This window comes from Pollicipes pollicipes, unplaced genomic scaffold (genome assembly GCF_011947565.3).
Source record: "Pollicipes pollicipes isolate AB1234 unplaced genomic scaffold, Ppol_2.1 Scaffold_3447;HRSCAF=4054_pilon_pilon_pilon, whole genome shotgun sequence".
Lineage (NCBI taxonomy): Eukaryota > Metazoa > Arthropoda > Thecostraca > Pollicipedomorpha > Pollicipedidae > Pollicipes > Pollicipes pollicipes.
This window is the reverse complement of record NW_023596297.1, coordinates 18776836-18790432: the sequence shown is the minus strand read 5'-3', so window position 1 is coordinate 18790432 and position 13597 is coordinate 18776836.

Below are 13597 nucleotides of genomic sequence, written 5' to 3'. Positions count from 1 at the left end.
CACGTCCCGTTGCAATAATCTTTAGGCACAAATTCGAATAAGCTGTCATTACCAACGCAAGCCTTATTATCACGACATATACATTGACAATTTCACAAGCGTCTGGACTCACTCACAGTATCACAGTAGCAAGCTCACATTAGAGGACACACCTAACCCCGGGCAGCTTACATTCCTGTATGCGCTCGTGACGGTGGATCCAAGATTAAAATTCCTACAGAACTCTTCGTCAAGTCTGGCCATTCCGGAACAATCATCCATAACACATGAACCCGTCCTAAGTCAAGAAAAGGCCGCCATCCGTTCAGAATTTCGACGTGCTATGAATTTATCTTCAAATGCCACTGCAACTGACGCCCTACGTAAAAATGCAAACCTGTTCGAAGCAGACGGCTGCTCCAAACGACTTACGCGTCGCGTTCATCGAAAAGCCACACAACATCATCTGTATAAAGAGCGCCATGAAAAACAAGAGTAGTGGGAAAATCTCATCAATAAGAACGTCAATGTCAACACTAAAAAGAACACCATTAACACTAACGAGGTCTAGACTTGGACGGTTTTCATACGTTACCTTATTGGATGAATGTTTGCGTGTTAAGATGTATCAGTTGCTCTGCAAAACCAGAATACTTTGAAACGCGATCTAGTTTGGTCGGCTTTCTCGCAACTTGCATGTCCACCCGGAGAGCAAAGTGTGATGCATGCATGTCGGGGTTTGAAAGGTAATGTCTGACATCTGGTGGGTGCATTGCAAACGTTATGACATGAGAGGGTAGGGGCGAAAGAGTGTCGTATGCTGCCGTTTTAAAATACCCACTCGTCTACGGTTTAACGACCAGTCCTAAACCAAACAAACACAAATCCTGAGCTTCGAATGACGATCATTCTTTGCCAATCAAAGTTATGATATTCGCCAAAATTCGCCCACTTAGACTGTTCAGTTAAAAACAAGAAAGACCACCGCCATTGTAAAAGATGTCAATCAGTTCAAACAAGTAAACCGAAACCATTCAATTAGAGACATATATGATCCTGGAAACTATTACAGTCTTAATATGCATAGAGCCAGTGCATTTTATCGCCTGTAATTAATTGCAGTTTATTCGGTCAAAGTGAGCGAAATGTGCCGTTTGATCACCTGTGTGCTGGGGGAAAAACCGCTGACAACGCTGGCAAGTATCTGGTGCTCGCTTTATGTTTGAGCCTTTTCGATTTTGTGAGTAAGGTCGGTGACAGAAAATTCATTGAAAATGAACTTATTCACAAAACTTCACGCATAATATTGTTGCAAGCAGGCTGTCTAATTCCCTGTCGTAGACTGTGTTCATTCAAAGCATTCCTCACGCCCCTTTTGTGCCCTGTTTTTAGTATTTGTAGTGCTCTTTATCAGACTGCATGGCGCAAACAAAACAAAGGATGCTATATTGTGGCGCCCCCGTGCTGAGTACTTCCCCGCATTTTTTCACCTCAGTTTTAAAATTTTACTCCAGAAAAGTCAATTTGGCGATCTGACGAACCAGGAGACAGTGATACAGAGAGACAGAGACGGAGGCTGTGAGAGACAGGGACAGAGACAGAGACAGAGACCGAACCGAACCGAGACCGAGACCGAGACCGAAGACCGAGACCGAGACCGAGACCCGAGACCCGAGACCGAGACCGAGACCGAACCGAGACCGAGACCGAGACAGAGATCGAGACCGAGACCGCGATCGAAAGAGACCTTCCCTCAGATGACCAAGTTGGGCAGGAGGCTTATTTGTGAACTTTGACCAACGTTATTTTGCTTGTTGGCGCCGGTAACATCGCTTCCAGCGATGCAGTGTTGACACGCGCATCAACAGCGTTAAGAGGACCTTACTTAGCATTTCGAAAATGACACACTCATGATTACTCGATCTCACTGCCCGTGTACTACATCACTACACAGCCCAGATATGGAATAATTATCATTCCAACTGAATGGGGACTCTATTACAAAGGGTCCTGATTTCATCCTTGATTGTGCTCTGCGGGGCGCTTTTTGGGGGGTCGGGTCTTTACGTATCATGTCTCGCCTGCATAAACCGGATGTGACTCCCTGCTGCAGGCGAAAATGCCTTTCTTATCGTACACGCAGTCACTGGCACCGTTTTCGGGCAGACGTGAATTTATGGCGTGGATCACCGCGAAGGCTGAACCCGTCGTGTGTGTAAATTTGACCGCGTTCCACGCAGCTGTCTGCACTGTTTATCTGCCCAAAAACTGAATAGATGACAGACGGTGGTGCATACGTAATGACAGACAGTGATACATACGTTATGACAGACAGTGATATACACGCTATGACAGACAGTGCTACATACGTCACAACAGACAGCGATACATATGTCATGACAGGCAGTGATACATGCCTTACGACAGACAGTGATACATTCGCTTTAATTTCGATTATCGGTGTTCATATACTATTATCGTATATTGGGCAGGTGGCTCCCGCTTGTTTCGACGCCCAATGAGGTGACGGTGTTGGTTGCTGCTAGGATCGCCCCAAACAAAGCAAAGTCGACCTTGTGCATCAGTGATGCGAGACCGTATTTCAGCCAAAACTCCTCGCCCATTTCGAATGCATGGATCGCCACACCCACTGCCAAGAGTGCATATACATAATGTGTTTGCCTTTATCAAACTTTAGCAATGCACAATTTCGCGCGTATTCACAATACCTCGAGGATGTCGTCACCTGCGGGAGGCAGGTGTCTCCCGCACATGCAGATCCTCACTTCATCACGGCTTGAGTTGTCGATATATGCTTTCAAGGGCGCGGCATGGACTGTGTGCTTCTTGTCTCTACGACGTTTACGGAAAGTGTGTCGAAATATGTACGCAAATGCAAATGTCACTTATCGCACGCGCTGAGGTCGTCACCGGTGTGGGATCCGAATAAACGTCGTGGGTCATCACAGAGGCTGGACTCTCCCGTGGGAAAACTTCGCCTCCACGTGTGCAGCTCTCTGTACTGTGCGTCTGGCGAAAGAAATGTGCGCAGGTAGACAGACGGACGCTCAAAAACTGGCCCATCAGACAGGCGATTGCCACTTGCTTCGCAGGGCGTAGGGAGACGCCGGTAACGCCGGGAGCGCCGCCAGCGGCGAAGCATTCGGGACTCAGCAAAATGAGATGGAACTCAGTGCAAATATGTGAGCCTTTTGGCGCGATGCAACCTGCATTAGTTTTTGGTAGGTATTCGACTCGGGTCTCAACCACATGAGATGAAACTCAGTGCAAATATGTGAGCTTTTTGGCGTGGTACAACCTGCATTAGTTTTGGTAGGTATAACTGATTAAGAATGGGTGACGAGTGGTCACGGGCGTAGCCCATGAGCAGTGGGTGGAGTGGGTAGAGAAAACGTACCCATGAGAGCCTACTTACCCATTTACTCAACCCATAACCATCCGCTATACATCCCTAACCAGCTGTGCACATCCGTAACCAACTCGTTTGCAATGCCCCAGTGCTCCAGTTCCAAGTTACGGAAAAGCTGCAGGAAAGTTACACCTAGGCTTACTTTTACGTGAAAATAGTACACAACAGTGTGATTGAGCTAATATGAATAATAGAAGCGCAATCCGTCATATTATGTAGTATATGTTGAAGCATCGGCTCTAAATTTCGTAAACAGCACGCCCTCAACCTTACTGATACCCACAATTTTCCCAAAATTTATTCCCGCTCTATATGGGTAGCCGTCAGTTTACTCAGGCCGTGAAGTCCCCTTACGTCAAGCACACACCCCAGCAAAATAGCACGTGCACTGCCAGGTGTGTCAGAAGTTGACTTTGACGCCGGCTGCTGTGACCGTTCAGCACAGCGATTTGTCTCTCGGGTCCTGGGAGAATGACTTGACGTGCTGTGTGACTGCTCAACACAGTGATTTGTCTCTCGAGGTCCTGGGAGAATGCGGCTAATTCCATGCGGACGCTAACGTGGTCTCGTTCGGACCACACAACACGCTCAACCACTCCGCGAGTTATGCGCCGCCGGGCGATGTTGACAAACACTCTCTGGTCGTTAGCGCCTGTAGAGTGAGGGGCACCGTTACACAGCGAGCGGCCAGGTACATGACATGTGGCGACGTGGGGTGCTGGGTGCTTGATGAGATGTGTAGTGCCTTGCAAGAGGCGACTGGTGTCGTGTGCCAAAGAGGTTGAGGACCTGTCAAAGACGTGGATACATTCTCTCGACGTGAACTCGAACCTTTCTGATAGGTTCGAGTTGTACCGTGTATATGTACCATAATACACCATACACTGTGTGGTGTATTACGGTACAAAGCCATGTTCGTCTACCCTGTGAAGCTTTCCTATTGATATTTTCCGCTCGTAAACCGACGATTGTGACGCATTCAAACACATTCTCACGCGTGCCATTGTTGAGGGATCTCGGGACGTTGATGCGTGACAAATGTTGCTTTGTAGCATGACTTAGCGAAACATGATGCACACTAAAACGATCATTTTTGAAAAGGGGGCTGCGACGCCAGCACGTTCACATTTCCGCCGAACCATTCTGCATGCCATAGTGTGCATGTGAAATGACGACAAAAAGATATTTTACCTACCATGGTGTGCATGTGAAATGACGACAAAAAAGTATATTTACCTACCATGGTGTGCATGTCAAATGACGAAAAACGTATATTTTACCTACCATGGTGTGCATGTCAAATGACGACAAAAAGTATATTTTACCTACCTGGTGGCATGTCAAATGACCAAAACGTATATTTACCTACCATGGTGTGCATGTCAAATGGCGACAAAAAGTATATTTTACCTACCATGGTGTGCATGTCAAATGACGACAAAAAGTATATTTTACCTACCATGGTGTGCATGTCAAATGACGACAAAACGTATTTACCTACCATGGTGTGCATGTCAAATGACGACAAAACGTATATTTTACCTACCATGGTGTGCATGTCAAATGACGACAAAAAGTATATTTTACCTACCATAGTGTGCATGTCAAATGACGACAAAACGCATATTTTACCTACCATGGTGTGCATGTCAAATGACGACAAAAAGTATATTTTACCTACCATGGTGTGCATGTCAAATGATGACAAAACGCATATTTTACCTACCATGGTGTGCATGTCAAATGGCGGCAAAACGTATATTTTACCTACAATGGTGTGCATGTCAAATGACGACAAAACGTATATTCTATCTACCATGGTGTGCATGTCAAATAACGACAAAACGTATATTTTAGACGCATGCGGCGCACGCATTGCAAACAGACGTTCTCCGTGCCTTCTCCAGCCGGATTCGCCCGCCCCTTCCCGTGCCACCCTGTGCTTGGCTCGACGACCCCAGTGACGATGTGCGCGCATATATGGGGCAAGTAGCCTGCAGCCGAGCGCTCATGTTTGCCTGAGCGGACGGACGGCACTGTTACTAGGAAGCCGGGCGCCTGGGGGTCGGCTGCCACCCCCGTCTGACCAGCCGCTCGGTATCGTTTCATCCGCTGCGGGGCAGACGGGCCCGACCGACCCCGTCAGGCACGCCATTATGTGCATAGTGACCTGGTGAAACGGAGCCTCAAGCGCAGGCAACGCCAGCTCTTGCGAGTGGCAGTGACTGACAGCGATCTCGCGTCGCCTGATACTGCGGCCTGTTAAGAGAAAGTGCGCCTTTCGAGCCTGTGTACTGGATGCTGAGACACCGGAAGACCATCACCCGTCCTGCGCGGCCATGTGCCGAGGTCCGCGCCAGTGGGAGGGGGGAGTATCTCTGCCCCATCCGCTGACCTCGAGCCGGTCGGGAAGTACTTCAGTGGGGAGCACGTCGCGCCACGCTCGGGGCACGTGCCGTACCGTTACAGCCCGTTCGAGGGCACGTCCGGACGCATTATGCACCGCTGCCGTCTGGGGCCGGCGCGCAGTGTGCAGATCTGCACCGTGCGGTGCCGTGCGGTGCGCTGAATCTGACGACATTATGCTGGCTGCTCTGGATTGTAAGGGACCAGAATATTGAACCCACCGACCTGTCAATGTCCCGCAAAGGGCCTGTTGAGGTTTGGGACATGCGGGATAGGACGCGTAAGGGTAATGAAGCATGGCTACGGTAGCCTAGCACCAGGCTCCGCTGGCTCTATTGGGACAGACCGCTGCGCTGGCTCTGTTGGGGCAGAACGCCGACCCAGGTGTCGGGACAGACCGATGCGCTGGCTCTTTCGAGACAGAACGCTGCGCTGGCCCAGTTGTTGGGACAGAACGCTGCGCTGGCCGGGTGGGACAGATCGCTGCGCCGGCCGGGTGGGACAGATCGCTGCGCTGGCCGGGTGGGACAGATCGCTGCGCCGGCCGGGTGGGACAGATCGCTGCGCCGGCCGGGTGGGACAGATCGCTGCGCCGGCCGGGTGGGACAGATCGCCGCGCTGGCCGGGTGGGACAGATCGCTGCGCTGGCCGGGTGGGACAGATCGCTGCGCTGGCCGGGTGGGACGGATCGCTGCGCCGGCCGGGTGGGACAGATCGCTGCGCCGGCCCGGGTCAACACGTAAGACAGACCGCTGCGCTGATTCCGTTGAGACAGACAGTTGCGCTGGCCCGGGTGTTGAGTTAGACCGTCGCGCTGGCCCGGGTGTTGGGTTGGACCGTTGCGCTGGCCCAGGTGTTGGGTTAGGCCGTCGCGCTGGCCCGGGTGTTGGGTTAGGCCGTCGCGCTGGCCCGGGTGTTGGGTTAGACCGTTGCGCTGGTCCAGGTGTTGGGTTAGGCCGTCGCGCTGGCCCGGGTGTTGGGTTAAACCGTCGCGCTGGCCCGGGTGTTGGGTAAGACCGTCGCGCTGGCCCGGGCGTTGGGTTAGACCGTCGCGCTGGCCCGGGTGTTGGGTTAGACCGTCGCGCTGGCCCGGGTGGGACAGACGAGTCGGTGTTCACGGCCGGTCGAACGTCACTGTCGACGTCCGTCGGTCGGACATCACTGCCGCCATACGTCAGTCAGACGTCGCTGTCGCCGTCCGTCAGTCAGACATCACCATCGCCATCCGTCCGTCAGACGTCGCTGTCGCCGACCGTCAGTCAGACATCACCGTCGCCATCCGTCCGTCAGACGTCGCTGTCGCCGTCCGTCTGTCAGACATCACTGTCGCCGTCCGTCGTTAGGACGTCGCTGTCGCCGTCCGCCTGGCGACAGGCAGCGCGCGTTAGCGGGCCGCACGCAGAATCAGCAATCACCCGGATCGGACCGGCGTCGCCGCGGTTTCTCTGTCACTGCCGGTGCCTCTGAGAAATGGGGTGTTTCTGCCGCGGGAGACAGGACAGACTGACGGCACGTGATTGGGTGACCAACGGCCCAGCGACAGACGGCCAGGCGGTAGCAGCGTCCTGCCCGCTGGTCAAGGCACCGCCCGTCACCGCAGGCTTGACTAGATACGCATCACGACACGACCTGCACTGCGGACAATAGCGACCCCGTGGAACTCGTTCCTTGCCATGCACCGACGTGAACTTCATATCAATTGGATAAAAGAGCGGGGCCCGATCTCCTCACAACAAGCCCAACCCCCAATTCTGCCCAGTTGTACCTACGCCGGATCAAGTCAAACATTGTGCATTCAAACTCTACAACTCAGGCAAGGAGGAAGGGTCATCCGGCGATTTGACAGCTAAGTCACGTGGTCCCATAACGTCACCGGTTGCCCGTAATGTTAGTTTGAGAGCTGTACCGCCACCACCAGGTGCGTAGGAGTCGTTTAATTGAGCAGGATTGATGACGTCAGTGGAATAAGTAGCCCATAACCGCTGAAGTTATGGCAGGAGTCTGCCCTAGATTTTCCTGCAGATACTGCTGATATCAAATTTCATCGAAATCTCAGACTTGACGGTGCGTGATCTGGCACTCGTTGTAGTCGATAAGAGCACCCCTCGTTTGGACGTCCGTGAAAGGAAAGTTTCGAGTTCAGTGAAATGTCTGTGATGGTCAATTGCGGCACGAGCATGCCGAATCTGTATCCTGTTTTCATTATTTGTCACCTTGGAGGTCAAATCCAAGATCGGATGAAGGAAAACTCATATCACCCAAAAATTGCCGGCCGATTTGGGATTTTTAGGTCGCAGAATTTTTATCAGTACACAGATTAGCATCCGTGGGAAAGTCCTGACCGCATAAGGTCTAGCTTCAAGATCAAATTCAAGATAAAGTGAATGGAGCTCCATATAACTCAAAAGTTACCGGTCATTTCGCATGTAAGCATACCACTTCTTTAGCACCCAAAATAGCGCCGTTGAAAGATCCTTATTTCTCAAAGTCCAGCTTCAAGGTCGAATGCCAGGCCAAGTGACGTAAAGCTCCAGGTCACCCAAAAGTCACCGGCCGATTTCGGATTTTCAAACATCAGAATCTTTTCAGCGCAGAAATTAGTGTCCCTCAAAAATCCATAACCTCACAAGCTCCAGATTTCAGGTCAAATTGAAAGTCAAACGACCGGTAACTCCATTCACTCCAAACACACCGGGCATTTGGGATTTTCAGGCATCAGAATCTTCTTCAGCGCACGAACCGACGGCCATCGGAAATCCCAAATCGCTCAAGACTCAGTGAGTTTCTCGTCATCTGCTGGGGCGGCACCAACGATTTTTGATCGGGGAGGGGGGCGAGATTGTAACACAATAAAGAAGACACTAAAACAATCTGCAAGAAATCGCGCGTTTAATTAGTGGCGTTCTCGTTATTGATCATTGCTTTGCAAAGTCCTCGTGCACCTTGCACTGCAGCACTTTGAGGCATGGGTGCGCGGAGACCGGAGATGGGGGCCGGGGCTGACACCCGCAACCCTCTGGAAATTTTACATGGTCGCTGTGGGCTGTGACTGAAAATAAATAATCCAAATGGCGTCATCTCCCTCCCTCCCAACGTGGAACAGCGTCCGTTGCCCCATGCCGGCGAAAAACAATATTGCCGTTTTTTGTAGATTCTTCTCAGTATAGTGCATGTTGTCAATTTGACCCGTTGGCCATATAACGCATCAGTGTATAAAACACGTTTGCATGGGCAGTGGCAAGAATTTTGCAAGGTGATATTCGATGTTTTTTTTCCCTCAACTACCTTAAGGCTTTGGACGCTAGTTTCCAGAAGTGTTTTGTTTCTTTATGGAAGAATGATATAATAATTCATCAGGCTATTTGTTATGATGCTGATAAACACATCCCAACCAAACGTTGCTCAAGAATCACAGGCTCAATTAGTACACTTTTCCAGGTCTCCAACGCGTTTAGCGTGTTCGTTTATGACACTTTCGCAACCATTATTTTACGGCGGTCATTCCCAAGCGCCCGGCGCCGCCACCTAGCGTCATCCGCAGCAGTCAACGCCGTCCGGTTTTACGGAAACTGCAACCCAGCCATAGCTGCTCTTCTCCTAAAATTGCGAACGCGCCAGCTCAACACTTTTGCGTTATTCGTTTCACAAGCCGACTGTGTAAAAGAACGGGAGTTCTCAGGCAAACGTGCGGTGACCTTTTCTTCATTTTTGATCTCAGTCCGATCCACTCCGTTGAACACAAATGAGACCCCTTACCCTTTTCGGGGCAGCGCGGCGACACCAGTCGTTGATGGGAGGAACAAAGTCACAAAATCATTATGACACTTGAATGAAGGGAAATAGACGGGGAATCATGCGTTCAATATCTGGCGCTCCTGTAAAAGATGATTGCTATACAAACTCCTCGTGTAACTTTTTTCCTGGTGTAAACGCAGGTCTGTGCGACCTAGAATAAGCATGTTGCGAGCTTGAAAAGAATGGAAAAATTATGAGATTGGGTCTCTTACGCAAAGATAGGTAAGGGACATGTTACTACAACGCAACGAACTTGAAGCCGCGCGCATTTTAATCATGTTTTTACCTGTAGAACGGGTTGAAAACACTTGCCTGTCTAGTGGAGAACATTTTTAAGCTCTTAAAGATTATCCAGTGATCCGTGATGATGAAATGACGCTATAGCCACGAAAACTTCAGACTGTTTCCTCAGGTTCGTTGACAAAATCTTTCTCACGGGAGCTAGATGTCAACGAAAAAGTGACGAAAGATATATAGCGTATTACGAAGGTGTCTGGCTGGCAATGAAGCAGAGAATACAGCCAGTCACACAGGGGCAATGCTCGGGAATTTGTTCCCGGCAATCTGGTCAGTCACTGTCGGAAAGCTCCATGAAAGCCATTCCGCTACGGCGTATATATCGGCTGGCCACCGTGCAGAGGGCGTTCTCATGTCCAGCCGCAGCAGCCTGGAGCGGCTTGCCATCGTGCGTCTGCCACGTCACAACACTGAGTGCGTTTACGACCGCCACATGCAACGTGATTTTAACCACTGAGAACTGATCTGATCCGGCACAACGTGCGTTGATATGCCTGTTTTAGCTCTTTGACTATTATTTGTATCATTTTTGTATACTTTTTGTGTATGCCTTTTCATATTGCACCTGTATGACATGAAACAGTAACAGGCACCATGTGGATGGCTTTCAATATATTGATGCTGATACTGATACGCTACGGCTGATACTGATACTGCTACGTTAGGTTCTTAGGATGCGTAAATATTAAGCAAAACCGGCAAATGCCAAGAAACACAAAACGGGACACTTCTGCAATATTTGTCAAGTCTGTCCACCTAAAAAAGTTATGAGGGATCTAACAAATTCTAATTTGGACTTTGACTCGAGACTAATTTCTGCCAGCGCAGTGGTTTGCTTGAACTTCAAAATTTCCCCATGGTATAAAACGGATGGCACTCACTAGAAAAGTTACTTAAATTTTCGATTTACTCAGTTCTACCGTTTTTTTACATTTTTTGCTCGGCTCTGGAAACATTTAGAAAAATAATGTCTGCTGCCCGGCCGTCGTCGTCACTATAAGGGCTTTATGACGCTCTCAGCGGCTGGGGCTCTATAGTGTCGCCTGCCTCTGACCCTGGCAGGAAGGGTGGACAGTGCGTAGACGTCCCCCGGCCGAGCCTGGCTGAAACATTTCAAATTGAAACCTGGTCACACCAAAGCTGTTCAAGAGACAGTCGCGGAAATATATAATGACAATGCATCTAAATATATATATATATATATATATATATATATATATATATATATATATATATTAAACAGTCAAATTAATCAAAATTGTCGCAAACTGCAATTCATGGAGCCCGGTAACGGGAACAGAAAATATTATATCATGGCGCTAACATTAAATGTATTTATACACAAAATGATGTAAGCTGCGCAATGGGCAAAAAGCGCACACAAATGCAGGGCTCACCTGCTCACGTTCTAAACCGTCTGGAAACAGATGGCCTGAAAGTGGTGATAGCACGTGATGGCCATTGACGGGGAGCGTGCAAGAATAGTAGTTGTAGCTAGGGAACTAAGAATGTGGTATTCTAGTACGTGTATTACGATTCCATCTTAGTTTTTGCTTTTCACCTCAGAAATGGTCTTATATCCACAGGCTGCAGGCACGTAATGATACAATCACCTCCTAATCTGGCTTCGAAATCCAGGCACGGAAGCCAATGAATGTACTCGGCCACTATAGAGGAATATCGGTCTTTTGAAGTTCAACTAACATCGCAACAGCTTTGTAACGATGCGATCCTAATGATTTGATTTCACCTAGTAATGTGACCCGATGAAGTCGTCAGCAATGTTCACTTTACCACGATTCAGAGGATATTTTCCTTCACCGATATAACTAAGAGGCTTTATCAAATATTTTTACTGAGCCCTACAGAGAAATTGATGGCTCAGTTAACGAAGATTACGAATAAAGATGGGGCCAAAATTTGTACAAACATGGCCAGCCCAAGTTCTTCTGCAAACTTTGAATCTGCAGTCAGAAAGGATTAGTAACAAAAATAACGTAACATAGTTTTCAACACAAGCGTTTACAATGCTTGGAGACAAAACGCCCGGCGTTGGGTTGGCACCCAACGGCACGTTGCAGTCTCCGTAGGTCCCGCAGGATTGGCAGCGCGGCTAACACTGGGTGGTGGCCAACGGACGGGCGAAAATGATGACTCATCTGAAGGAGGCATCTTCAAACGCTTCATGAAATCAACTCAGACTTATCGAGAAACGGTGCGAAACGAGCTTTGACAGACTTTCGGGAGCATCATTACCGACGGTGGTTCTCGCTCGCCCGTCCTTCGCCGCCTGGTATTACCTGCAGCGGTCGAAGTGGTTCGGTTTTGCAGAAACTGCAGCCTTGGCCATCGCTGTTCTTGCTCCCATGAGGACGAGTACGTAGGATCAAAACATTTTTATGTAATTTCATTTATTAGTCAATGATGCAAAACGATGGACGCTCTGATGGAAGCATGGGTTATGCCTTTTTATTTGTTTTCACCACATTTAGATCGGCTTTATTAATCATCTACTTCATTCTTTTCCGTCAAATTCTATTACATCCACCATGTTACACTTGGATACACTATGGGCCGCATTTTCGTTCGCGGTCAAAGGCTGAAAGGTCACTCCGTACCAGCGCGGCCTGGTGTCTACTGACTGCCATTCTGACAGGGTCTCCTGGTCCATCCGGAGGTCCTTAGAGGGATTATTATGCATTGGTAAGACACTATAGTTAGGAGCTCCTGAAGACAGCTGACAGGGTAAGGCAGCTCCTGACGGCAGCTGACAGGGAAAGGCAGCTCCTGACGACACAGGAGCCCTCATTATCTCAGTGACCCAGGCCAATACAAAGCGCGGGCCGCGGTCTTTTCTTGGTTGGGAAATGCGCCCTCAGGGCGCAGACCAACATGGAGCCAACCATTAAGTGTAGTTGATCTCTGGGCAAAAAAGAGGTGCGCGTAGTCCCAAGAGGTTCTCAATCGGTGCAAGAGGCCGCCTCACACACTGCCTTGGTCGACTCGCGCCCCTCGCCTAGGGTCCGCTGTTAGGCACTGTGGGCACCAGGCCGACGCAGGGGAACCTCGTTGACCTAGTGGTCCGGACGAATGTAAACCACCTGTCCCGGTATTTGCTCTGTTTGAGAAGTGGGCCCTCAGGCCCAGACCGACACGAAGCCAAGTGTTCGGTACTGGAGGTGCCTGGCCGGCAAAGAGTCCCTCATCAGCTCAGGGAGTCTCCAATCGGCGCATAGGGCCCCCTGAATGATATTCGACGCCTTGGCATCTTATGTGACCCCCAACCGGCCTTCGGGGCCCACGGGTGCCCGAACTGTCAGGTCGGGGGTGAGGCCAGCAAGTATGTTGATGTCTTGTACCTTTAGTTCCCGGATATATGAATTACGCTTTGCAAGCGAAAGGTTCGTGCTTTCCTGTTCATGGCATTTTGTACAAATGCGTCCAGTTCTGCAAGCATCCTTCGAACACCTGCGCGCCCTTTCGTTTGGTGGCGCTACGTTACCTTCTAAAACAACCAAGTACAAAACAGGTCAATCAAGCTTATTTTAGTATCCCACTGCAGTATTTCCTGCGCTCGATCTCCGTTATTTCGATTAACTTGTAAAATCCTTGAAATGGTCCCGGGATCTGAATAAAATACAAAATTTTTTGATAAAAAGCATACTTTTGTCGTTCTTATCACCCTGAGTT